General features: G+C 39.7%; 1 protein-coding gene across 29 annotated transcripts in view; it reads left to right on the top strand.

The window, feature by feature from the left end:
• The window catches only part of NRCAM (neuronal cell adhesion molecule), a 331,138-nt gene that overhangs the window by 145,063 nt on the left and 160,012 nt on the right, over positions 1-26,063 (top strand). For all 29 annotated transcript variants that reach the window (XM_043463091.1, XM_043463063.1, XM_043463074.1 and 26 more), the window contains exon 3: positions 21,640-21,717. The gene's annotated coding sequence lies outside the window, so the exon portion shown is untranslated. The remainder of the gene's footprint in view (positions 1-21,639; positions 21,718-26,063) is intronic.

The raw sequence follows: 26,063 nt of genomic DNA, 5'->3' as shown, positions 1-26,063 counted from the left end.
TTCAAAGCCAGAGCAGCTTTTATGGAAAGAGTTGTAGCTGTCAACTTCCACTTTGCTTAATAAAAATATATTGAAAGGTAACAGAATTACTTCCAAGTGCCCCCTTCTGTGTGACAGTCCAAATGGTGCTGTTTTAAAGTGGGGACAATACCCACTCTTGTCATAAAAATGACAGATTTGATGATGACTTTGGAGGAGCCTATTAAACCTGGTGCCTCCGTTTACCAAAAAATGTTTTGAGAAGCCCAGTGAGTAACCAGTGTGGAAAAGTAGCAGGTCACAGTGGGAGACAGAGTGGGAAGTGGGCCCGCAGAAGCGTTTAGTGTTTAATGGATCTACGGCTGTAGGGAAGCAGTGTGCCGAAATAATCCTGATTAGGCTCGGTCAGTCAAGCTGCATAATCAGACTTGTCTCTCCTCCTTTTAGCCCTGACTGTTCAGAACACAATTGCCTTTTAAATCACCGTTTTATAAGTAGTCCTTACGCTGTCCTTTAAAATAACAGCCCTCTTTCACATCAGTGCATGAGCCTTTTTTCTACCTGTGGGAATAGCCCACTCGGAAAAGAAAAGGTTATGTTAACGTATTCATAGAAAGACATAGGCACATTCTCTTTCCAATGGGAAGGTTTAAATTTTGAGAGGTTTTTTTTTTTTCAGGTTAATTTGTGCTTTTATCTACTGGTATAATTTAACTGCAGTGCCCTGCAAACTTTTTTGATCTAAAAAATTCATTTTTATCTCACAGTCTAATAAATACACACATATGTTATATATATATATATATATATATATATAAAAGTGAAACAAAAATTTTACCCAAGACATCTACCTTGGGTGTTATTTTTTTTAAGACCCTTTTAAAAGCAGACTTATAGCAAAACTGATAGGAAGGTATAGAAATTTCCTGTGTACCCCTTTCCCTCACATGCATAGCCATTATCAATACAGTGATACTTTTTTTTTTCTTTAACCAAGGAGGAACTGCATTGATGCATCCTAGTCACCAAGGTCCCCAGTTCGTCTTAGAGTTCACTTTAATTAGATGAGCAGTGTTGCACATTCTGTCAGTTTGGACAAAGGTACAATGACATAGATCCATCATTGTAATGTCATTCAGAGTGTTGTCACTGCTCATACAAACTTCTCTACCCTGTGTATTCATCTCCCCATTCACTGCAAAGAAATGATGGGAAAATACCCAAAGGGAAAGCAAGTAGAAATCCTGCTGTCTAGAGTGGTCTCTGTCCCCACACCGTGTGTGCCGTGTGTTGACACATGTAGCTGACTTTATACTGTTTCCTGTCAGCTGGTACCATTAACAGCATGTATATAGAGCAGCAGATATGTCATTAGGAAGAAGTAACTTTCACAGCTTTCCCCCTCTACTTGTTTTATCTTTTAAAAGAGTAAGAAAAGAAATCTGAAAGTTAGTCTACATTTTTCAAGTGTTTTGAAAGCAAAAGTTTCCAGGTTTTTTCAAAGCTCATTAGGACATGTTCAGCAGAGAAACAGCTGTGCAGAGGTAGACCCCGTCAGGATGCTCTGATGTCTCTACTTGCTTGGGTTTCCGAGGTCACGTGGCCCTGGTTGTTGTTAATCTCCCTGACACTATGCTTTGAAGGAGACGGTGTTACATGTTGGTTGTGCTTTTGTGAAGAAAAGCATGATTCTAAGCAAGTCTTAAATGTTGAAAAGAGCTTCAAAGAAATATATCCACCCATTGTTCATGACCATCACTGTAATAAATGGGGAACAGATTTTTAGGTTTTTTTCCTATAGGAACTGAATCCCTGTCATTGAAAATCTAGTAAATAGACACTTTCTAATCTTGAACCATAGCTGGTGAATGACTTTTCTTGGCTTTTTCTCCTTTTCTTGAAGCTTTTCAAGAGAACCTGAATGCTTGAAAATAGTCTTTAGAAATTTTACCAGAAACAAGTGGCTTAAGGATTTTTGGCAATGCCAACAATGAGGTCGTAGCTATAAAAATACATACGACATTTCAGAACACCCTCCATTACTTTCTTCAGGCTTCTTAACATGAAATCTAACCCTGATGAATTTAGCACTCTAATGAAAATTCCTTCTGTTTATTATTTTTATTTGTGTACTTATGTATCAATAATACCTGGCTTACAAGAGTAATAAATAATAGTCAATCTTTTAAAAGTTTTTACAACTCAGATAGGTGAGTACTGATGACCATGGGAGGACTGAAATTGAGAAACAAGTCAGTAGGAGAAAAGAAACAAAGAAAAAGAGTTATAGTGTTTGTTTTTACTAAGGTCTCACATTGGATTATTTGAAGCACATAGGCTGCCATGGAAGGAAATGATTGGCGGGAGTCATCTGGATGACAGGTTACACATGTTTGTGAAGTAGGTCCTGATCCTGAAAAAAAACAAGCCCATCTTAAGCAGTTATTGTGTCCTGTAAAGAAAGAATATTTACGCAGTGACCAGAAAGGATTTCTAAGAGTTTTCTTAAGTTAACAGTAGATTTTGTTATCATATGATCCAGCAATCCCACTCCTGGGAATATACCCAGACAAAACTATAATTTAAAAAGGTACATGCATCACTATGCTCATAGAAACACCATTCACAATAGCCAAAACATGGAAACAGCCTAGAGGTCCATCGACAGAGGAATGGATAAAGATGTGGTACATATATACAATGAAATGCTACTCAGCCGTAAAAAGGAATTAAATACTGCCATTTGCAACAACATGGATGCAACTAGAGATTATCATACTAAGTAAAATAAGTCAGAAAGAGAGACAAAATACCATATGCTATCACTTCCATGTGGAATATAAAATATGGCACAAATGAACCTATCTATAAAACAGAAACAGACTCAGAGAGAGAACAGGCTTGTGGTTGCCAAGTGGCGAGTAGGAAGAAGGGTGTACTGGAAGTTTGGGGTTGGTAGATGCAAACTACTGTATATAGAATGAATAAACAACAAGGTCCTAACTCATAGCACAGGGAGCTATATTCTGTCCAATATCGTGTGATAAACCATAATAGAGAAGAATATTTTTTAAATGTATGTATATATGTACAAAGGAGTCACTTTGCTATACAGCAGATTGGCCCAACATTGTAAACCAACTATACTTCAATAAAAAATTGAAAAAGTAAACAATAAAAAGTAAGTTTTTAAAAATAACACCTTACATTCTCCCATCAGAGGTGGAAATATGGCAGGTACAGTCTTTTTAAATTTTTTTAAATTGAAGTGTAGTTGATTTACAATGTTGTGTTACGTTCAGATGCACGGCACAGTGATTCAGTCGTGCCTGTATATTTATATCTGTTCTTTTTCAAATCCTTTTCCCTTATAGGTTATCACAAAATATTGACTAGAGTTCCCTGTGTCATACAATAAGTCTTTGCTGGTCATCTGTGTTATGTATAGCAGTGTGTGTCTGCTAATCCCAAGGCAGTTACTCCTTAAAACAATAATATTACCAAACCATCACCTATTGTGCATTTTGCTAAATAACTTGGAGCCACTAAACAGATTTCTCTTGCTTCTCAATGGATATGGGGAAATGTTTAACCCCCATTGTATTGCCACAAAGCCAGGCTGCCTGATCACCCTGGGAGGCCCTGGAGGTCTGAGCAGCTTTGGATCACTGCAGAGAGGACTTTACCATTTTACTGCACAGGGTCCAGCCACAGCAGGGATCAGAAGCCAGTGTTTTATCTGCAGACATGTGCTGGTAAGGGCTCTCTGTTTGAGATTTTCCTTTTGCTGCTGAAAAGAAACTGGAAGCAGTAAGATAACTTCATCTGTAAGGTAATATCTGGGCTTGTTTCTGTACAGAGGGCAGCGAGCTGTGACTGTTTCCTGGAAGGGATGGATCTTTGTCCCCTCTCTCAGGTAGCATTTTAATGATCTGTTTAAAACCCAAGCCAAAATTAGAATTGTATTCCAACCGTAAAGGCTGGTCTCAAGCTTTCTGATCTCTGTTCATTGCTTTGATTTCATTTAGTGTGCTGATCTGGTGTGTGGAGTTTGTATCAAAAATCAGTGTCTTTCACATAGCTTGTTAAACACTTACAAGAAAGACTTGGATGGGAGCATGACAAATTTAGTTCAAGTGTTTTTTTATTGCTCAGCTGTGAGCATCGTTCAGGGAAAAGTAAGTACTCAAAGTTTATGTTTGCTCTCAGGGTATATCAACAGAATGTCAATGTATTTTGTCATCCTGCATATAGCTATTTATTCTTAGTGGTCTCATGGACCATTTTTATATTACCTGGAAACAGTTTTCCAGCCAGGCTTTATCTGCTTTATTCCTGTTGTTCTTTACATTGTAGTTATAGTACTTTCCATGCACAAAATGTGGTATAAACTTTAGCCATTTCCCTTTTTTATTTGAAAGAGAATTCTGTTGTCATTCTTTCTGCACTAGCTTGAGAATTTCCCCCAAGTTTTCTGTATTAATTCTCCTGTATTCCACAGAGGTCAACAAAACAAGAAAAGCTGGATTAGAAGCACATTTTTTTTTAATGCTATAATTGGATTTGTTAGCTTTAGCTCATGAAGTATCATCAAAGACCACCTGTGAGATTATATTCAACATCTCTCAGTTTTTTGACCCTTATGAGATGAAACATGGTTTAATTATACTAATGCAACAAAGTTTTGCATCCTTTAGAACATCCCTGGAAATACTTGCTACCTGACTTTTATTATAGCAGGACATAGAATAGTGTATTGAAAGACATTCTGCTATTTTCCTGGGGCAGTTTTTTGTTATCGTTGATACTTTCCATTGGCAATAGTAAAATAATGTAAAGATCACCGTAAAAGTAACATTCCTCTAGAGTGCTTTTCAGTTTGCAATGTCTAATTTGATCCTCTTGAGCGTCCTCTCTGGAGAGGGCAGTTCTTATGATCCCTGTTTTAAGGATGAGAAAAGTGAGGTTCAGTGGCAGGCTCCAAGCTCTGCAAGGAGGAACATGCAAGGGTGGACTCTGACTTGGGCATTTGGACCAGTGTTCTCTCCAAAACATTGTAGCCTCCATGTGCTCAATGTTTGCTGTAATGATCAGGCTCTTTGAACTAAGTCCTTTAATAGGAAGGTGCTGGCAACAGCTGGTGTTAGATAGATTAAAAATATTAAAGTCAAAGTCCTTGGTTGGAAAGTAGAATAATTAAGAGAGTGAGAGAAAAGGGAAGAAAGATGCCAAAATTACTGAGTGATGTTAAAAGAATTGAAGGATAAGGGCAACATGATTCATGAGATTCATGCCTCTTTCCTTTTCTCTCTGTCAAAACAAGTCTCCACTGCTTTAGTGCTTTTCTCCCTCATCACTGGATTCTTTTGAGAAATTTGCATTGCTTTGTTAATTTCATATAGGACTCAAAGGCACCTTGCTCAAACTTGATATTTATATTTCATTTCCAGAAAAGAACATATTCAATCAATAAATTTTCCCTTTATATTACACATGACCTAAGACTCAGGCTTCTCTGAATTGTATTGAGAGTAGTGTTTATTTCTGGTGTTAACAAGTTGCATTCATTTGCCATGGCTGCCTTCTTTTCATTCTGAATTTTCCTACTCTTTAAATAACTGTGCTCTTAGATTTTAATTCTGCTACTTTGTCAACACTTCTCTTTGTCATTCCTGACTGTACTCTGCTTTTCATAGTTCCTTTCATTTTTCTCAGGAAATCTCATTATGGATACTCTGTTGCATAATAGCCTGGCCCTGAAATTCAAATGAAAACTGAAATGCTTTCAAGCTTTGGCCCCTATTGAAATACTTGCTACCGTGTCATTAGAGTAAATAAAATTGTGAGAATGCACTCTTATCTGCCTCCTTCAGTGTTCAGAGTGCCCTGATTACTGGGAAGTCCTTGTTAGCTACACTTGTCTTTGGTACCAACATACCTCTCAAGCCAGGTTTGTTAATCTTGTCATGTTTGAGACCTTGGAGCACTCAAAAAGTAGAAGAGTTATTTGATATATCTTTGTGTATTAATTTTGCATGTCTCATCAAACACATTAGGTATGTTTATGTGTAGTTCTGTACATATATTTGTGATTAATGTTAAAGAAACGTTTATTTGTTTTCTTACTACTGAATGTTACAAAAAGAGTTTTATTTGCTTGTTTATAGTTGATTTACAGTGTTAATTTCTGCCATGCAGCAAAAGTGACTCAATTATACACATATATACATTCTTTTTCATATTCTTTCCATTATGGTTTATCACATAATAAATATTGATATATATTTATCAATATATATTGACTATATCAATATATTCTATAAATAGGATATTGAATATAGTTCTCTATGATATACAGTAGGACCTTGTTGTTTAATCCATTCCCTATATAATAGTTTCTGCTAATCCCAAACCCCCAGCCATCCCTCCCTCACTCCCTCTTCCCTTTGGCAACCTCAAGTCTGTTCTCTATTTGAGTCTGTTTCACTGATAAAGCCATCTGTGTCAGCTTCCCTGGTGGATCAGACGGTAAAGCGTCTGCCTACAACGTGGGAGACCCGGGTTCAATCCCTGGGTCAGGAAGATCTCCTGGAGAAGGACGTGGCAACCCACCCCAGGAGCCTGACAGGCTACAGTCCATGGGGTCACAGAGAGTCGGGACACGACTGAGTGACTTTCGCTTCACTTCAGTGTTCCATTGTATAGTAGACATATACCACATCTTCTTCATCCACTCAGCTGCTGATGAGCACTTCGGTTGTTTCCATGTCTTGGCTGTTGTAAATAGTGCTGCTATGAATGTAGGGGTGCATGTATCTTTTTGAAATTACAGTTTTCTTTGGATATGTGCCCAGGAGTGGGATTGCTGGATCACATGGTAATTCTGATTTTTAAGGTTTTTAAGGAGGCTCCTTACTGTTCTCCATAGTAGGTGCACCAACTTACATTCCCGCCAACAGTGTAGGAGGGTTCCATTTTCTCCACACCCTCTCCAGCATTTGTTATTTGTAGCCTTTCTCATAATGACCATTCTGACTAGTATGAGGTGATACTTCACTGTGTTTTTATTTGCATAGAAATGGAGTCGTAAACCAGCCAATCAGGAGTCACCTGATCAGCACTAGTGAGTCATCTGCCTAATAGACCTCTGCTGCTCCCTAAAGGAGAGTAGCTTTGCAATAACCAACTTGCTTTTTGCCTAGTATAACTCCTTCTTCCTGCTCCCTTCTGCCTATAAAAGTCTTTCATTTCGTAAAGCTTCTCAGAGCCCCTTTCTATCTGCTAGATTGGAGGCTACCTGATTTGAATAGATTGCCCCTTGAATAATAAACTCTTAAAAATTGTAATACACCTTAGTTTATCTCTTAACTGTAATCTACTTGCCAATTTGACTACATCCAAATGTGGGATGTTTTGACCTGTCTAAGATGGTCTAATGAGAGGGGAAGCTTTATTATCAATAGGGAGGGTATAGAAGAGAATGTTTTAAAGAAAAAAATACTCCCTTAGAGAGTGAAGTAATTCAAGTAACCATAGCACAATGAATAGGAAGGTTATGATTACTAATTGAAAACCATTAAGCTCTACTTACGTGCCACCCACCCTCACTGGAACAAGTCACTAGTGTCTGCTCAGAGCTGTTGGAATAGCCTTTTGCATGGTCTTCCTGTCTCTACTCTACTCCCCTGCAGCCTATTTTTCAATACAGCCTGTTTTAGACTTTAAAATGGACCTCAGATCATGTCATTCCTCTGCTCAGAACCCCTCTCAAGGGCTTTCCATTTCAGGCAGAGGGAAAGCCAGAGGCCTTGCAATGATAAACCAGTCCGAGCTCATCTGGTGCCCCACTCCAGGTCTGCCTTCATCTTTTGCTTTTCTCTCCCTTACTCACTCCCTTCAGCTACTCTGATCTTCTTGCTATTCTCAAATATGCAAACTCCTGGGACTTACCTTAGCAGTCCAATGGTTGACTCCCTGCTTCCAATGCAGGAGCTGTGGGTTTGAGCCCTAGTCAGAGAAGTAAGATCTCACATGTTGCAGTGGATGGCCAAAAAAAAAAAAACCCCAAAAAACAAACAAAAAACTTGTAAATGCCTATCTCAGAGTCTCTGAATTTTCCTAGAACTCTTGCCTTACCTGCAAAACTCTTTCCCAATGGCTCTCATACTCACCTTCCTGAAATCTTTACTGAGATCACACATTCTCAAGGAGTTTTCCCCTGACCATCATATGTAAAATGTCAACAACTCCCCATCTCTGCCCTCCCATCCTCTCACCATACGTTGTTTTTTCATTCTAACATATTCTGTCTATTGAATTATTTATTTTGCTTTCTGCTTGTCTTCACCCCATGGAATATAAGTTATATGAGAGCCAGGATTTCTGCCCTGTTTAGTCACTGTTTTCTCCAGCACCTAAGACATGCCTGGTACATACTAGGTACTCAGTTACTATTTACCAAATAAACAAATGAGTCATGGAAGGTTAACTGGGGAAAGGAAACTGAAAGTCTAGGAATCATACGATATGAAAAAAAAAAAAAAAACAACCCTTAAAGAAGACTGGTGTCTACCCATCCCATGTGTACTGACAGGCATGTTTCCTGGGTGTGCCGAATAGTTGATTCAGAAAGAAAGGCCTTGGATGCCTGCAGTGTCATGCTTTAATGCAAATGATGCTGGGAATAGCAATGAGAATAATGCAAAAAAGGAGGGGAACGGTGGGGAGGTGGAAATTGAAAATGGAATTGGTTGTTTTGCTTCCAAAGTAATGATTTCAAAGCAGAGAACTTGAATAGGAAATAAAGTAACAAAAACTGTGTCTCTGAAAATGCAAACTTCATTTACATTCTGATCTGTGTGATTTTTCAAAGTTCAGTGATCCAGGGTCAGAGGGTACTTGTATTAGCATAGACTTTGCTTTGTTTATTCACCTCTGACCAAACCTCTAAATTCCTTTTCATGATGGTAGTGTTCTGATGACAATAAAACCAAGCTTTCATAACACCAGTAACATTTATACAGCACTTGGACAACTCTTAAATGAATTGTCCCTAGAGACCTTAGGAGCTAGGTCAGGATTATTAACCCCATTTTGTACACAGTGAGGTAAGCTATTTTGTCACCTGGTAAGCTATTGAATTCATAATTTGATTGCTTTATTTAGAAATAATGTCTCATTTAATACAGATCATGTTGCATTAAAGATGACCTCTTTTTAAATGGACAGCTTCATATTTGGTCTTGACTTTGGTCAGTGATCTGGAACTAATAGTATTGTGATTTCTATAAGACCAAGAATTTCAGATTCTCAAGTTGAGAGGCTGATTTAGAGACTTGAAACTCCCAGAGCCATTTTGGTATTGATCAGGATTAGGCCACTCTGCCTAGAGACTGCTAGGGAGAAATCTGTATTGGTGGGCTTAGGTGTGATTGGAGGTTCTTCCAGGCCATAATTGAAATCCTGTTAGATTCCTCTGCTTTTTTGTTTTGTTTTTTCTTTTCTTGCTCAGAAAGTTCTCTCTGGCTTAAAAATCAGTGTAAAAACTAACGTTGAAAATTAGTGCTTGCAGGGACTTCCTTGGTGGTCCAGGGGTTAAGACTCCCTGCTTAGATCACCAGCCCAGGTTGGATGCATGAGACAAGTGCTCGGGCCTGGTGCACTGGGAAAACCCAGAAGGACCGGGTAGAGAGGGAGGTGGGAGGGGGGATTGGGGTGGGGAATACATGTAAATCCATGGCTGATTCATATCAATGTATGACAAAAACCACTACAATATTGTAAAGTAATTAGCCTCCAACTAATAAAAATAAATGAAAAAAAAAAAAAGACTCCTGCTTCTAGTGCAGGAGGTGCGGGTTGGGTCCTTGGTCAGTGGACTAAGATCCCACATGCCACAGGGCCAGTAGATAGATAGCAGATAGTACCTAATGCCAGTTCTGAAGCTCTTTGGGAAATAAATTTTTAAAAAGAAAAAAAGGAAAATTAGCGCTTGTATAGACAACTAAGAAATGGAGGCAGAAATCCTCATGGGGCGGTCTCGGGTGCCAATCAGTATTACGGGAAACAGAGTCACAGTCTCGAGAGTGACATCAGAGTTGTGTTTGGAACCCATTTGATTTTCTTTCTGTTCTGCTTCATTCCTTTGCAGAGCAGTGCTATGAAAAGACAGCAAATTCAGTTCAGTGAGCATGGCAACTGCTCAGGAAGTTGTGGGGAAAAGTAAAAGTGAGGAGCCTACTTGTGAATTCATGTCTGTATCGACAAGAGACTAGAAAACTAGAGCATCTAAAGAAAATTTTGAAACCAAAAGGGCTTGCCAGCTTTGAGAACTGATATCTAAGATAAAGAGAGAAGAAAGAAATGTCTAGTCTTTATCTGAATGTTTGAAAGTTTTTCAGACATCTTCTCATTTTTTCTGTATAGTGAGATAGGTTTAGCACCAACAACAAAAGATGCACAAATTATACTCTTAATTGCTTAATGCATTCATTATTCTTTACTGGCCCTAAATCTGATTTATTGCATTTTCATCCCTTTCTTTACAGTCTGACTTATTATTTGTAACATCTGCTAAGACTGCAAACTAGAGTTTTGGTAACAATGGACAACTTAATTGGGCATTTAAAACTTTGCTTTAAAAATTAGAAGAATTTTGCACATGCAATTTGAAAGTTATTTTTAAATGTGTAGGATCAAAGTGTGAATTGTTAGAATATAATTTTTTTTTTTAAGTGTTAGTCACTGCAGTCGTGTCTGATTCTTTGCAACCCCATGGACTGTAGCTTTCCAGGCTTCTCTGTCCATGGAATTCTCCAGGCAAGAATACTGGAATGGATAGCCATTCCCTTCTCCAGGGGATCTCCCCAACCCAGGGATCAAACCTGGGTAATTACTAGGATTTAAATCAAGTCAGATTAAACTTTAAAATTAAGATATTTGTAAGGCTGTGTCCCTAAAGGTGATAGATGTAAAGGCCTCTGCAAATAGTCTGTCATTAGTCACTGGGACCTTTAAAATCAAGAAGGCTTTGGTAGTTTATAATAAAATGTGGGTAAAGCATCTTTGAGAGCATTCTTCTGGCTGTTTACATTGCATTCTTATGGTAACTTAGGCAGAACAGTGAATTGACAGATCTGAATTGTATCATGAGTTTGGTGAAAAGGTGGATTGTGCACGTCATATGGATCAAGTCTATACACCTTTTCTGAAGTTTGAGAGATAGTCTGGGATGAACTGTGTTGTTCTGGGGTCAGAGCAGCTCAATGACACAGTCACGAGTTTGATGTTTCCTTATTCCTATTTTTTTCCAGAATTTGAAATGCAGAAATTTCTGTCACCTACTTACTGAATGTTTAAATCTGTGCAAATTAAAAGAGGGAGCATATGGCAAACCTATATACAAAAGGTAGAGTTTTTCCTTTTCCCTTATATATGTGCTCTTAGCACACAGCATTATGCCAATTTGAATGTTTTTCCCATTCAGCAGCATATATTAGCATTGATGACCATATTTTAAAGGAAGAAACACTATGCGTTTGAGTCTTTGTTCACGTCCATAAATATTAATCAAGCTAGGACAATATTTAGTTAACTGACCCGTTTCACTTTACATGTTAATGAAAGATGCCAAGTAATCATATTTTGTGAAGTTTAATATACTTCATTTCTTTTCATCAAATAGTTTCACTTATGTCCCACCCTGCGCCCCGCCCCGCAAAGTATCCACTAGAAACAGTGTTAATCAAGTGTGTGCAACTTAATTTGTCAGGCTTGCAAATTCAGGTGACTCACTTTTAATCAAGTTCTACTTCATTAGTAGAGTATACAGTAGAAATGTAAGAGACTCTATGTTTTGATCAACACAAAAGAATTAAAAAACAGAGGGCCGTTTCTAATTTCTCATCTGACCACGATGATCTTTGATATGTTAACTACTGCCTTTCATCTGAAAGCTTCAGAGCTTCACCTGTTTTTGTAACTGTACAGGAATTCACTTGCTTTTGCCCTCATTTTCACTTTGTTGTTTTAAAATCGTTAAAGCAGCAAAATAAGTATTATTTCTAATGAAATCATTCCTTTCCTACCCTTAGCCTCATTAAAGTGCATCTGGGGCTCCCCATGATGCTTGAGGTAAAGACTGAAGGATCTCCAGGGCTCTGCGGGGCTGGGCCTCTGCCTGCTTCTCCAGCCTCGCCGGGGCTGCTCACCTTTGCCTCTGCTGTGCTCAGGCCACCCTTCTTCCCAGGTCCATTTCTTACATCCCAGCCCCGACATTGTTTCCTTCAGGAAGACCAGCCTCCTTGACAAAGCCAGTTCCATCACCACACACCAGGAGCCCCATGCAGCGCTGCACTGAAGACTTTTAAGAATTGTTATAAAATGGTTAATATGTTGTTCAGTAGAGTTCTAGGTGAAAAGGAAAAAAAAGAATTATTATTGTAGATTCATTTCTATGATTATTTGATCAATATCTGTCTCCTGCAGTTGCCTAGAAGCTTCATGAGGGCAAGAAGGGGTTTGGTTTGTGGATTTTTTCATTGTATTTTCACCATTGTATCTCCAGTGCCCAGCATAGGCCTTGGCAAGTCATAGCCATTTAACTAATATTTATTGAGAGGATAAATAAATAAATGCTCTATGATGGTAGAATTTTATTGTGTGCGCTACTCTATCTTCAGTACCTAGAATAGTGTCTAGGGCATAGTAATTGCTTATTAAATATTTGTTGAATAGATTAATGCTTGCCTGACTTTTCAAGGACACAGAGTATATTGATGGGAGAGTATGAGGTGTACTTTGAATTTTTTTTTTTCTGGCAACTATCCTATATTCATTCATTTAATGGAATTAGAAGGAAGTCTATTTGTTGTTGTCTAGTCACTCTGTCATGTCCAGTTCTTTGCGACCCCAAGAACTATAGCCTGTCAGGCTCTTTCGTCCATGGGATTCTCCAGGCAAGAATACTAGAATACAAGAATACTTGCCATTTCCTTCTCCAGCGGATCTTCCCTACCCAGGGATCGAACCCATGTCTCCTGCAAGTCTCCTGCATTGCAGGGATTCTTTACCACTTAGCAACCAGGGAAGCCCATATATAATGTAAAAGTTACTATTTTTAAATGTGTAGTTCAGGGGTGATAATCCCATTCCCATTGTATGACCATCACTATCATCTGTCTCCAGAAGTTTTTCATCATCCCAGACTGAAGCTACCCATTAAACAAGTGACTCCCCACACTGCCATGTGGTTTTATAAAACTTTTAAAATTTCCCTTGGAATCTTTTCTTTTCATCACTTCACATAGAAGTTTGATATATAAAACATAGAAAAGTGAACTGCTTTCGCTTCGAGAATAGGGTTGGGTGCCTCTGTTTCATTGTGTATCTTGGTGGGTGGTAACATTATCTGGAGACTGTGTTCCAGGACAAGGATGCCTTGGAGAGAACCAGGGACCATGCTGGAAGACATCTGCCCACCCATGGATAAGCTCTCATCTCTCCTAGTTTAACATGGAATCATCTGGGTTTCCTCTTTTCTCTACACACACACACACACACACACACACACACACACACACACATGTATACACAGATATACACTCACTGTCACTCTTCTAAAACTGTGAGCTGCTTAAGGATTGGGATCATGTCTTTAAGTTGTCTGGATTCCTAGAGCTCTGTAGTGTTTGCTGAAAGAGTTTGTATTCCACCCTGTGGATGAGAAACCTTCCCAGTTCTACTTTCCTCTAGGAAGGAAATGTGACAGCCTCACAAAGTGGCCTCTTTCCCAGTTTAGCCATCTTTACCATGTTTCCCGTGGTGTGGCCCAGGGCCGCATCCCTCAGGACCCCCTGAGGTGCCTGTTACAAGAGTAGATTTCCATCCTTGCCTGCAAAGAGTCAGATTCTCTCAAAAACTCTCTGTTTTCTTTTCTTTTTTCAAAAAAGCTTAATTTGCTTTCAATGGATCAGAGAGATGATGAATTTTAAAAGCCGAGGTTTTAACTCAGTACTTACTATTCTGCTGTAGCCATTAAAAAAAAAAATATTGGATTATAGTTGATTTGCAATGTTGTGTTAGTTTCTGCTGTACCACAAAGTGTATCCATTATCCATATACATATATCCACTCTTTCACATTCTGTTCCCATATAGGTCATTACAGAGTTTTGAGAACTAGAAGAGCCCCTGCGCTATGCAGTAGGTCCTTATTAGTTATCTATTTTATATACAGTGGTGTGGATATGTCGATCTCAACCTCCCAGTTTATCCCTCCCACCATTCCTCCCCAGTGCCCGTAAATTAGAAAAACTCTATTTTCAATCTTACCTGTGTTCTAGGTACAGTGTTATTTTTTATACCATCACCTTAAATCTTCTGTATTTGTTTGGTTTATAGTCAATGAAGTTGAGAAATAGTTTCTCACTATCTGTGATATAAAATTTTTAAGATTTTATGTTCATTGACATATATTGACAGTTCAACCAGCCTCCTTTAAGCTTTTTCTTCCCTCAGTGAAGTAAACAGTTATTTTAACTGTCTTTAAGAGGACTTATTTAACATCCTTTAATCACTCTTGCCCTACTGCTCTGAATATACTAATATTATAAAATTAAATCTGTTCCTCTTAGGTTATAGACACAGGAAAGGGATCAACGAGGGGATAGATTTAATTTAAAGTTTCTGTTGTGTTCATGGCATGCTGACTGTATTAGACAGGGCAGAGCTAGCAGTTGTAACAAACCCTTGAACCGTAGAAACACGTTCCTTTCTAAAGAAGTAGAGTTCCTTTCCAACTCCTGTCACAGTCCAGTGCTAGTAATATAGACTGTCTTCTTGGTGGGAAGGATCTCTGCTTGTCACCCTTCAGGGACCTCCGGTGATGGGCCAGGCCGTGTGGTTTCCAAAGTCACATTGGGTATTGACCTCCAGCCAACAGTGGGGAGATATGATGTGTGGTAAAGACACACTTGCTTCCTAAACATCTGGGCAAAGAAGTGACACATATCAGCTGTCTTACATCTCAAGGTCTTGCCAGAATTCAAGGGGGTCTGGAAATATAGACCCTGGACAGGAGCCTCTTCCACACAGCCCCTCTACACGACAGAGGGGACAGTGGCTCTTTGATGAACGGCTAGTGTTACTGCCCGCTGGATTTCTAGGTTTCCGCCTACAGTTATTCCTCCTGGAAAACCATGAAATGTGGCACGTCCTAGGTACCGTGAAATGTTCCAATGATGTATGTATATGACAGGCAGTAAGATGGCATTTATCCAACATCAGTGTAATTTGCTTAGCATTGGTTGTTTGCACCGGTCTACAAGGTAGCAGTTGACAATATCACTTAAAACAGGCAAAAGCTTCTGGGGATGATCTGTCTTCAGTCTGTTTAATTTGATTTATCAGGTTTCGTATCTCTGAAAAGCAAGGCAAAACATACATTGGTTCACCTGAGAGTTTCCCATCAGGATGGATCCCTGCCTCACACTACCCTGACATTTAAGAGGTCATGGAGGTGGTCCCAAGTCCAGGCGGCACAAGTGGTGAAGAACCCATCTGCCAATGCAGAAGACATAAGAGATGCAGGTTCAATCCCTGGATCAAGAAGATCCCCTGGAGAGGAAATGTCAACCCACTCCAGTATTCTTGCCTGGAGAATCCCATGGACAGCAGAGCCTGTTGCACTATAGTCCATGAGATCACAAAGAACTGGACACGACTGAGTGAATAACACACACACACACACGTATACAACAAGTTCATTGGTCTTGTAAGAGTAGGCTGAAGTTGACACTAAACTTGGACTTAGAAGTCAGGGCTCTGTGTCCTCATAACCCTTGCCAGCCAGGTTGTGGTGGAGGTGGGCCCCTCTGGGTACCATCTTGTTGAGATACTAGTTGGAGAACTTGTTTTATTTCAGACCGTACTTTCTGCTTTTGGAATATATTTTGTTTCATAGGCTGCTGAAATGGGGAGAACTGGGTTTCAAGATGATTTTGGCTTTCTGCCATGCTGAACTGAATTCGGCTGCTGGATGGCAGGCATACCCCAGAGAAACCAAAGATAAATGCCAATTTTAATGGGTTGTTTATTTATCCTTTTCTCTCTGGTTAATAAGTATGAATGAGCCCCAGATTCAGTCCAAGGATCATGTCAAAGGCAGGAAGTTAAGAAAAGAAAGAAGAGTTTGGGTTTTAGTCCATGACTGATACAACTGGAGTTTCATTAAGACCAAAGATTAAAAATAACTTTGTAAATTACTATCATTTCCTAGTGATAAAAACACAAAACCATTTTTGCATTCGACTTAAATATGTAATAGTGCAGGCATATAAATATATTGTTATGTATAAGGTTTCCAGAACTGGTATTCAGAAAAGTGTTTAACTGTATATTTTTAAGAGTGTAAACAGGAAATAATTGTCACAGTTGAAAACATAATTGGACCGAGAAGTCAAATGTTTGATATTTTGATGTAATCTACCCTGAAGGGTAGATTATCATCCCTAAGGCCAGTGTTTAGAAATCAACCTCACAGAAACCAAAGAGTAAGCATTTTTAATGACCTCACAGTTGTGCCAAAGAGTATAAACTAAATGAGATTTCAAGTATTTTTCCTTGCTGATACTATTTCCTAACAGTGTTTGCAAAATAGATTTTTGGTTGTATTGAATGTTGTGAATTCTAATTTTGAAACAAATTATGCCAAAAATACCAATCAATAGTTCAATTTATTTTAGAGCTATTAGGAAGTTTATTTTATTATTTTTCTATGAATGGCCAAGGCAAGTATCCACTTTCTTGAAATACTGAAAAATTTTAATCTTATGCACCATTGAATTCATTTGGTTTTTTTTTTTTTGGTAATTGTTTTACCGTGTGTACCTTGACCTTTGGATTCGTTACATTTTTCACCTAGATGTTATTCGTCTTTCCTGAAGGCAACTTTTAAATTACATCAGATCTCATCTTGACCCTTTGACTTAGAACTGGCTTTCTTTAATAGGATAAGTTGATTGTATTTTGGTTAAAAAAAAATTAAATTGTTACTTTGTTATTGGAAAAATAATCCTTCACAGTGATGTATTACCCTATGCCATGGACCTAAGTATATGTCAGAGTGATGAAAGCCCATTGATACAGTTGTCAAAGCAAGAGTAATGAATGTAACAAGCATTCATTCCTAGAAATGTTTAGCATAATTGCTGACATGGTAATACAGTTAATACATAGTCTTTTGGTGATCTTTGCAAAGGTTTGAGGGTTTACATCATCAGAGGGAGGTTAAAAGTGAGGCAGTGCCCCTTTCAGTAGTATAGGTAAGCAAGGATAAAATCATTTTCTCACATGATGCTTATGGGAAACCAAACCTGTGGGAAATTACACAGGTGTGCTTTTTTAGGGCATTTTACCTTGAATTGAATCATACTGAAAATAATGCGAACTTATCAAAAGAACCATATTTCTTTGCCTCCTTTTTAAAATCCATGTTCAGAACATCTTCTATACCATATGCAGTAGTATTTTCATACCTGCCCCTTTTGTGAGACACTAGTAATTAAAAGCGTTCCTGGAAGAGAGGCATAGAAATGCTAGTGCAGTAGGTGTTGCTGACAGCTGGAAAGCTTAGTCCAGATGTGTTGAACAGGGGGCAGGGCAGAGGGGAGCTCAGGACCTCAGGGACTTCTGTCTGACAGCAGCTGAGTTCTTGCCATTTGTCCTTCCTGTAGGTTTTGACCCTGTGGACCATCCTTTTCCCTTCCTGACCCTCTTCATTCTCAGCTTCTCTGATGCCATCCTCTCAGTCTGACCACTCTTTCTCAGAATTTCCTGTCCTGTCAGTTCCATCTCAGTAGCATCCCCACTGCAAGTTTATCCTGCCCTCTCTCAAAAGCCACAGGAAGAAGTAGAAAAAGCAGGAGTTGGGGATTCAAACAGAAGTGGTCTTGTGCTCTGAATGAATGATTTGCCAGTTGTGTGACAGGGGTCATTAACATCACTTCTTTGTGCTTCAGTTTTCTGCCCCTGTGTCCAATCAGTAATGATGCTTCTAGAATTGGTGTATCACCTGTGCATCTGGGACATAGTATAGGCCATTCCATGTTAGTTCTCTTAGCTCTTCCAGGTAAAAATTATAGTAAAATCAATTTTATCGACCTGTGTCTTTAATGGACTCACTCCCCAATATTTAACTGTAGCCTCTAGTCATCTGTGATATAGATTTTTCAATAGCAGCTCCCCAGCAACGTGACATTAGTGTTTCAGACACAATGAGGGTGCCAAATAGGTGGGGCAAAGAGACTTTTAAAGGGCTTAGATCAGCAAACTCAAGCACTCTCTAAGTTTCTGTTGATTTCACCATACAGAGAAGTTTGTTTTAGAAGAAACTTGAAGAACAGTCTACCTTAAGAACAGTCTACCTTTTGAGTCACATACCCACCTTACCATGATTATTTGGGGATAAAGGACTGTGGCTTATTTTGGTCAGTGGACCCAAGAATGCTTACCTTCTGCTCTGCCCATGAGATTTCGTAATGCTTACCTTCCGCTTGTAGAGGACATTGCCAAAGCAAGAGGAAATAGACTGGCATGAGTAGCTGAAGCCTTGGTCTTGAGTCCCAGCGCAGAGCTCTGTTACTCTAGGCTGGAAGAGGTGACAGGCTCCTTTCCCCTAGCTGAGTAATGACCTGGAGCAGTGCCTCCATTAGGCGGGGTCTGATTCCCTCAAGCCCAGACCAGTGTCGGATACTAGCATTGCAATGTGAGGATACCAGTAAATCAAGGCTCACATATCATAACAGAAGGAAAGGCCACAGGAGGGGTTTCCCTAGTCTCACACCTGGCACTAGGCTACCCCACCTGCCCCCAGGCAGGACCAGAAGCAGAGCTGAGTTGCCCTAGGGGAGAGCAATTCAGAAAGATGCAGAGAAGGCTGGGTGGAGGGGAGAGAAGTGGAACCCCATATGCATGCTGACCTGATGGAGTTCCCCTTCTAAAGATGCACTCACGTATTAGGACAATGAAGTCACAAAATCTGTCCATTAATTAAATAAGGATCATTATTTCTTGCAATAATATCAGATGTCATGGCCAAATCCGTGTTCTTACCCCTAAATCAGTGTTCCATCAGTGTTTCCTGATTCATCTTAAGGTTGGGCTTTGGGAGGATGCACCCAGAAGCCAAAAATCTTGTTTGTTGGTGACTGAAATATTCCCTAGAGTAGCCTCCCTTTCCAGTCTCTACCCTCCTGGACAGTTACCACACTGCTGACAATTGTTCTTTCCTCTTGCCTAAAACCTTCAGCAGGACTGCATTGTGCTCAGGTTCAAGTTTAGACTCGTCAGTTGGTCAGTGCTAAAGGTCCCTTGCCCTCTAGCAGCATGTGACCTCTGTAGCCTCCCCTCTGGGCCATAGTCCCTGCCTCCCACCACCACTGCGCCTGCTGCTCCATTGCTGTACTAGTGGGGACATACCACCCTCTTGGTCATTGCCATTCCTTCCCTCTCCTGAGAATGCCCTCTCTACCCATCTTTAAGTGTTATGTCCTGTGGAAATCTTTCCTTGATGCCCCCTTGTAGAATCAGTTGTTCTTTTGTGGTTTCATTCTTGTTGTTCAGTTGCTTAGTCATGTCTGACTCTTTGTGACCCTATGGACTGCAGCACACCAGGCTTCCCTGTCCTTCACCATTTCCTGAAGCTTGCTCAGACTCATATCCATGGAGTCAGTGATGCCATCCAACTATCTCATCCTCTGTCATCCCCTTCTCTTCCTGCCTCAGTCTTTCCCAGCATCCAGGTCTTTTCTAATGAGTCAGCTCTTCACATCAGGTGGTCAATGTATTGGAGCTTCAGATTCAACATCAGTCCTTCCAATGAATATTCAGGATTGATTTCCATTAGGATTGACTGGTTTGACCTCCTTGCAGTCCAAGGGATTCTCAAGAGTCTGTGGTTTCAGACTATGTTCTATAAACATTGCATTTTATGGTGGCTGATGGTAGTTCTGGTTTTCCCATCAGTACATGGACTAAGATCCCTCATGTATGAAACATGTCGTATTTAATTCTTACCTTCTTATTTATATTTATCCAGTGTTTTGACAGATGCATATCAAATATTCAATGTTTTGTTGAATTATTATTATAGACATAGCTTCAAATACTTTTAGACTCTTTCCTACAGACTTGTAGAGATTTTATAAGTGGGAGCTAAATGACAAAGAAAACCTCATCTATCCTAAAATTGATTTTAATTTCAAGAAAGAATTACTGACCTCTGCACCATTAACATTTTGTCCTGATAAAATACCATTGCATCAGAACCAATGAAAATCAAATGAGTGGTTTTACATGTAATTAAGATAAAGCTTTTTGCAGTTGAACACAGAAGATATTTTATAACACGTGCCTAAACTACAACATCTGAGATGACACATCTTTCTATTTTAGTAATAGAATCTTTTTGTGATTCATAGTTGTCTTCATATTTGAGTTAAGCCAGGAATTCCTGAATTGACACTTGTTTCTCTTCTCTGAAAGGTTTTTCAGAGGTTGATAGTATGACTTCTGTTTTCAAAAGTCTAAAGTCCAAAAAGCCACAGATTCTCTTTTAGAAAACCATGGATGTCCCTGAATTGGTTGTCTTAAAAAAAAAAAAGAGGGAGACCTAATGTACTCAGCTGTGATTGTTTCCCTCCCGGTCTGCACTGTTCTTTGCTGGCTACTTCTCAGCTGGAATATTTGCAAAGGGAACATTGGGAACATTCAGGATGAGGAGAGGAGACTTGAAGATGGTCAGGCTCTGGATTGTCCATAACTGGCCCTTTGTCAAAGCCCAGGTGGGTCTTCTCTGCTCTGGACTGCTCCTATCATCTCTTTCTGACCCTCTTTGATTCTGGCAGCCTAAGAATTTAGAATGTATCCAGCTACCCAGATGATTATGATGCTCATAAAATTTGAAGCTTGCTGATTACTAGGTGCTCTTATAATTCTCTAAAATCCTGCTAAAGGCAAAAGCGGAGGCCCAGAAAGTGGTAACATATTCAGTCACATAGCTCATATGGTGGCTCAAATGGTAAAGAATCTGCCTGTGTTGTGGGAGATCCAGGGTCGGGAAGATCCCCTGGAGAAGGGAATGGTAACCCACTCCAGTATTCTTGCCTGGAGAATTCCATGGACAGAGAAGCCTGAAGGGCTACTGTCCGTGGGGTTGCAAAGAGTCGAACATGACTGAGTGACTAACATGACTAACACTTGAGATCTTGAGGCCTTTCACACATAGAAGATTTCCTACTCTGCTAAGTAAAACATTTCAATCATCATCATCCCACAACAAGGAAGTATTGTAGCCACACTGTATGCATGCATTTTCCATATCCCCTCCATTCCCATAAGCTGAAAAGGCACAGACATGATGCTTCCAATTGGGATCCATTGAGGGTATGGTCACCAGAGTTTTGGTCACTTCTCTGCTGTCACTTTTGATTGAAACCAGCAAAGATGTGTTTTGGCAAATCTATTCATAATTTGTCTCTCCTTGCAGGGCTCCCCCTGTAATTGTGTTTCCCATCAGGGAGTCAGTTGGAGTTAATGTATCGACAGTCTGTGGTGATGGATGACAAATGTCTTGTTAACATTCTCCCCACTCTTCAACCCACAGAGGAACGCTAAGAAGACTCTTGGTTTAAAGAAGTCAAAGGAAGAAAAATCTCTTCAGATAGGAAGATCTTCTTCAAAGGTAGGAGTTTATCTTCTGAAAGGTTTAGATTAGTTACTGGTTCAAAAAAGGGAATTATACCAGAAAATGATGTGATTGTGTAATATTGTTGCCATACTGAATACTGTCCATCCAGAGAGTATGATGAAAAGCAGAGAGTAGGGATATGGCTGCAAAAACGTGAATCACATTGCATGTCAGAGAAAATGGATCAAATACACAGGGAAGAAAACCAGCCCTTCACAGCCTTTCACAGTAATAAGATTTTTGTGTTACTAAATCATGAATCATACCAAGTTTAGAAAGTAGACAGCAGAATAAAAGTACTGCTGGTAAACTGTATGTTTCTGATGGAATTAAAGATTTAAAAGGAATTATTTATAAGAAAAGTTTTATTTTTGATGCCGTCATCTGTCAAAAATCTCCTAAGAACATATGATTCGTACATGATTTTAATGTGTCTCACCATGAAATCCAAATAATACCAAAGTCTGCTTATAAAGTTTTAATGTGGGACTTCCCTGGTGGTTCAGTGGTTAAGACTTCACCTTCCATTGCAAGCCGTGTGGGTTCAATCCCTGGTCAGGAAGCTGGGGTTCAGTCCCTGGTCAGGGAAGGAAGATCCCACATGCCTCATGGCCAAAAGACCAAAGCCTAAAACAGAAACAACATTGTTACAAATTCAACAAAGACTCTAAAAAGGGTCCACATTAAAAAAAAAAAAATCTTTTAAAAAAAGTTTTAATGTTACTTTGATACTCTTTCTGCTTTGTAAATCCTTTTCCCACCCACACTGCTCACTTCAGTCTGATTTATATCATTTAGAATTATCAGTTCTAGAACTGACTCTGCCAGGCCAATGATGCCTTCTTCTCAAAGGCCATTGAATTTGATGAAAAATATCTTATTTAATGATCTGGAACACAGTTCAGAGAACTGTACCTCACCCAATAATAGCTTTCTTAAGGAATTTCTGAGAGTGTGATTGTTCAGCATTTCGTTCTCTACCTCTTAGGTTTTATTTAACAAATAACTCTCATGGAATTTATGAATATTGTATGCAAGATTTTGAGGTTGTAAAATCTTCCAAGATACTGTCCCTTGTCCTTGAGAAGTCTGAAATTGATTCATCCATGTGTCATTTTGTATTACAGAGGAAATGATTCGTGCCTCTGTTGAATTTGCTTCCACTGTGTTTTCAGACTAAATACATGTGACTAAATAGTTTTTATGATGTTTCAAAAGCCCACCAGAAATCCCCAGATCGGTAGCCTGAAAATTAAGAAGGTTACTTTGTGAATCAAATAGCACAGGTTTTGCTCTGCTTGGAGAGTTCTCAAAAAGTGAAAATTCGTAAGGACTAGCAACATTGCTGAGTTAGGTAATTATGAACAATATCAAAAAGGCTTAATTTGCGTAAGTCACCCTCTTAATGGGAAGCTCCTTCATTAATGTAAACTGACTGATTTCATAAAGTTTTTATGTACCCAGACACTCCCCCTCCAATGACTGTCCATATTTCATAAAATAAAGACACTTGCCAGGTGAGGCGGTGTAAGAGAGCTCTCCATTCTGCCAGGGACATGGAAGTCTGCTTGCACTGAATCACAGTTGTTAGAAGCTAGGAGTTTGCAGTAATGGTGGTATTAGTGTGCCCCTTCCACATCCTTAGACAGCAATATCATAGCAATGAGTATCACTTCCACAGGACTCTTAGGCCAGCAAAGCTCTTTGCTAAAAGAGATGGCTTGTGCACAAAGGAGAAGGTGGGGAGAAGTACCAGCTCCCTGAGTAGAAGGGGCGAGTTGCTTTTATAACAAGAGAGAAGGAGGGCTTGTCTCATTATCACTGATAATTTCCAGAAACGTCAGACTTCGTGATCAGCAGCAGGTGGCTCCATGGTGGCTGTCAGGTGTAGGGTGTACTTCTGTGAGGAGAAAGGAGTGTGTGAGAATATCCTGCAGGAAAGCGCTGGAACAGATAAGGTTTAAGTTTATAGTTTATATAAGTTTATAGTTTATAGTTGAGTCTTATGGCAATTAGCTGTACTTGTGAGTATAACAGAGGTAAAATTTACTCCAGCGAGCCTGGTTTGTGTCACTGGGACTCAGGCCCTGTGAGTGTTTGTTCTTTAGGCCTCTTTTGCCCGAAGCTGTCATTGGTCCTTTTCCAAAATGGCTGCACTCTTGTCTTCACGTCTCAGTGGTAAGTGGCCTACTGATAAAACACCAGCACCAGCAGTAAGCTCTGGGCAAGTTCTTCTGTGAATAACATACTGTGTGATACTCAGGAGAGGTGGGAAGACCACAAGGCCAGGAGTTTGTTCGTAAATGGTGATTTCTAGTAAAGGGATTAATATGCAGAGATGAGGCGAGCAGAGGGGCTGCCAGGAAGGAGTGCCCTGTGCCCTTGTAAGGTGTTAGAGGGCTCAATAAGGTGGCTCCCAGGGACGTTTTCCTGGCTGGTTGCGTTATTTTCTCATTCAGTCACTGAAGGAGAGTAACTTGACTTCAAAACTCTGTCTTTTAGACAGAGTTTAAACTTCAGATTCTACCTTTTGCAATACGTTCTTCTCAAGAGATCTTCTTGGCTGCTCATTTGTCAGCTGACAATAGTGAACTTTTTAGTCATCAGGCACTATTAGAGCCACGAAAATATCTCGCTTTATCTTTGTGGAGGATTTAATCTGGTGGAAACTAAATGCTGTGTGTCTTCCCATGTCTTTCCCTTGCCTCACAAAGACTCCCTGAAACTTCCCAAAACTCTAAAGCACACTTGTATTCAGAATGTCCCCAGGCTATTCAAGAATTCGGCCTCTGACATTAGAATAGAAAGTGTTTTTGTAGCTGCTTAGAGTTTTCCGTAGCCTTTCCCACGTTCACCAGTGGGCTGTGGTATCCGAAAGACGTGGGCAGTCAGAGCCACGGTTTTTGAAGCCCCAGCCCTCCCCCACCACATCCGGCTCCCCACTCCCCTCTACCCAAGTCTGGTTGCATATAAAAATTGTATTTGCATTCATCATAACGTTAATAAATAAGTTCTTGCAAGGAAAATCTGCCTTCTACATGGCTTAAGAATCTTGAGCTAAAGTGCAGGACAGTTAGTGGTGGAATTTCAATAAGCAACCACAGTTACAAAGGGGATACCCCCCAAATCACTGCAAATATTGGTTTTCTGCTCTGGCTGCATTTGTAGAAGTTTGGTCCTGATCGTAACCATAATGAATCTGAAGAAGGATTACGCTCATGCTATGCCGTACGGTATGTTCCCTCTGGGTAAGCAGCAGAAGAGGAAAAATCTGACAAGTTATTGGAGTTATTAAATGATTGTTTTGGTTGATGGTTTGGAACTTGTTCTTTCCCTTGGACTCATGGTACTAACTTTTTTAAATGATGTAGATGTCTTGGGAGAATGGTAGTTATATTCTGAGTAGGTAATAATAAAACTGATAACAATAAAAAGATTTTATCTTATAATTAAGTTGACTTGTAAATGTGAATCAATATTTACTTGCAGAGTCCAGCTGGGAGTACTGTTTTTGATACTATTCAACAGTAAAGAGATCCATCAGGATTTTGTCCTCCAGAGTCATTTTAAGGCTGATAAGTTTCATTTCACGTTTACTTGATGCCAGACAAACCTAGGAGATAAACATCATCCACAAAAGGAATACTTGCCTATGAAACTAGAGATGAAAAGCTCATTAATAAAAGCAGTTACCGTGGGAAGCCCAGAATGTACCAAAGCCAAGTTCCTGTATGCTAAGTCACCTCAGTCGTGTCCAGTTCTTTGTGACCCCATGGCCTGTAGCCCTCCAGGCTCCTCTGTCCATGGGATTCTCCAGGCAAGAATACTAGAGTGGGTTGCCGTTTCCTCCACCAGGGGATCTTCCTGACCCAGGGACTGAACCTAAGTCTCTTGCACTGGCAGATTGATTCTTTACCACTGATGCCACCTGGGAAGCCCACCAAAGCCAAGACAAGGGACCTAAATCTAAGCAAAGGATATTTACCTCTTTAGGGTTTTATACCAGTTAAAGTTGATTAGGTATTTAATCAGCTAGAAAACTGGAATGATCTTTTCTAGTACTTATTAACTTCCTCCTTCTTCCCTTGACTTATGATGAGGGCAGACTCCAGCTTTCCACTCAGTGACAACATCTCCTAAAACATTACTGAACTTAGGCTGTCCTGCCTGGTTGTCCTGGCAAACTTCTTTGTGGAATTACTTCTCACTATCAAACAGCAGCATTCCTGGAAGCCAATTGAGATGAGTGGAGGTTCTGTCCTTCCATCCCAGAGGAGTGCTAAGCTGTTCATTTCTATGTGGAGTCTGAGTAACACTCTGTGACCTGGGGTCAGATGAAA

This window comes from Cervus canadensis, chromosome 3 (genome assembly GCF_019320065.1).
Source record: "Cervus canadensis isolate Bull #8, Minnesota chromosome 3, ASM1932006v1, whole genome shotgun sequence".
NCBI classification, from domain to species: Eukaryota; Metazoa; Chordata; class Mammalia; order Artiodactyla; family Cervidae; genus Cervus; species Cervus canadensis.
The sequence above is the reverse complement of the archived record's forward strand: the minus strand, read 5'-3'. Positions and strand labels throughout refer to the sequence as shown.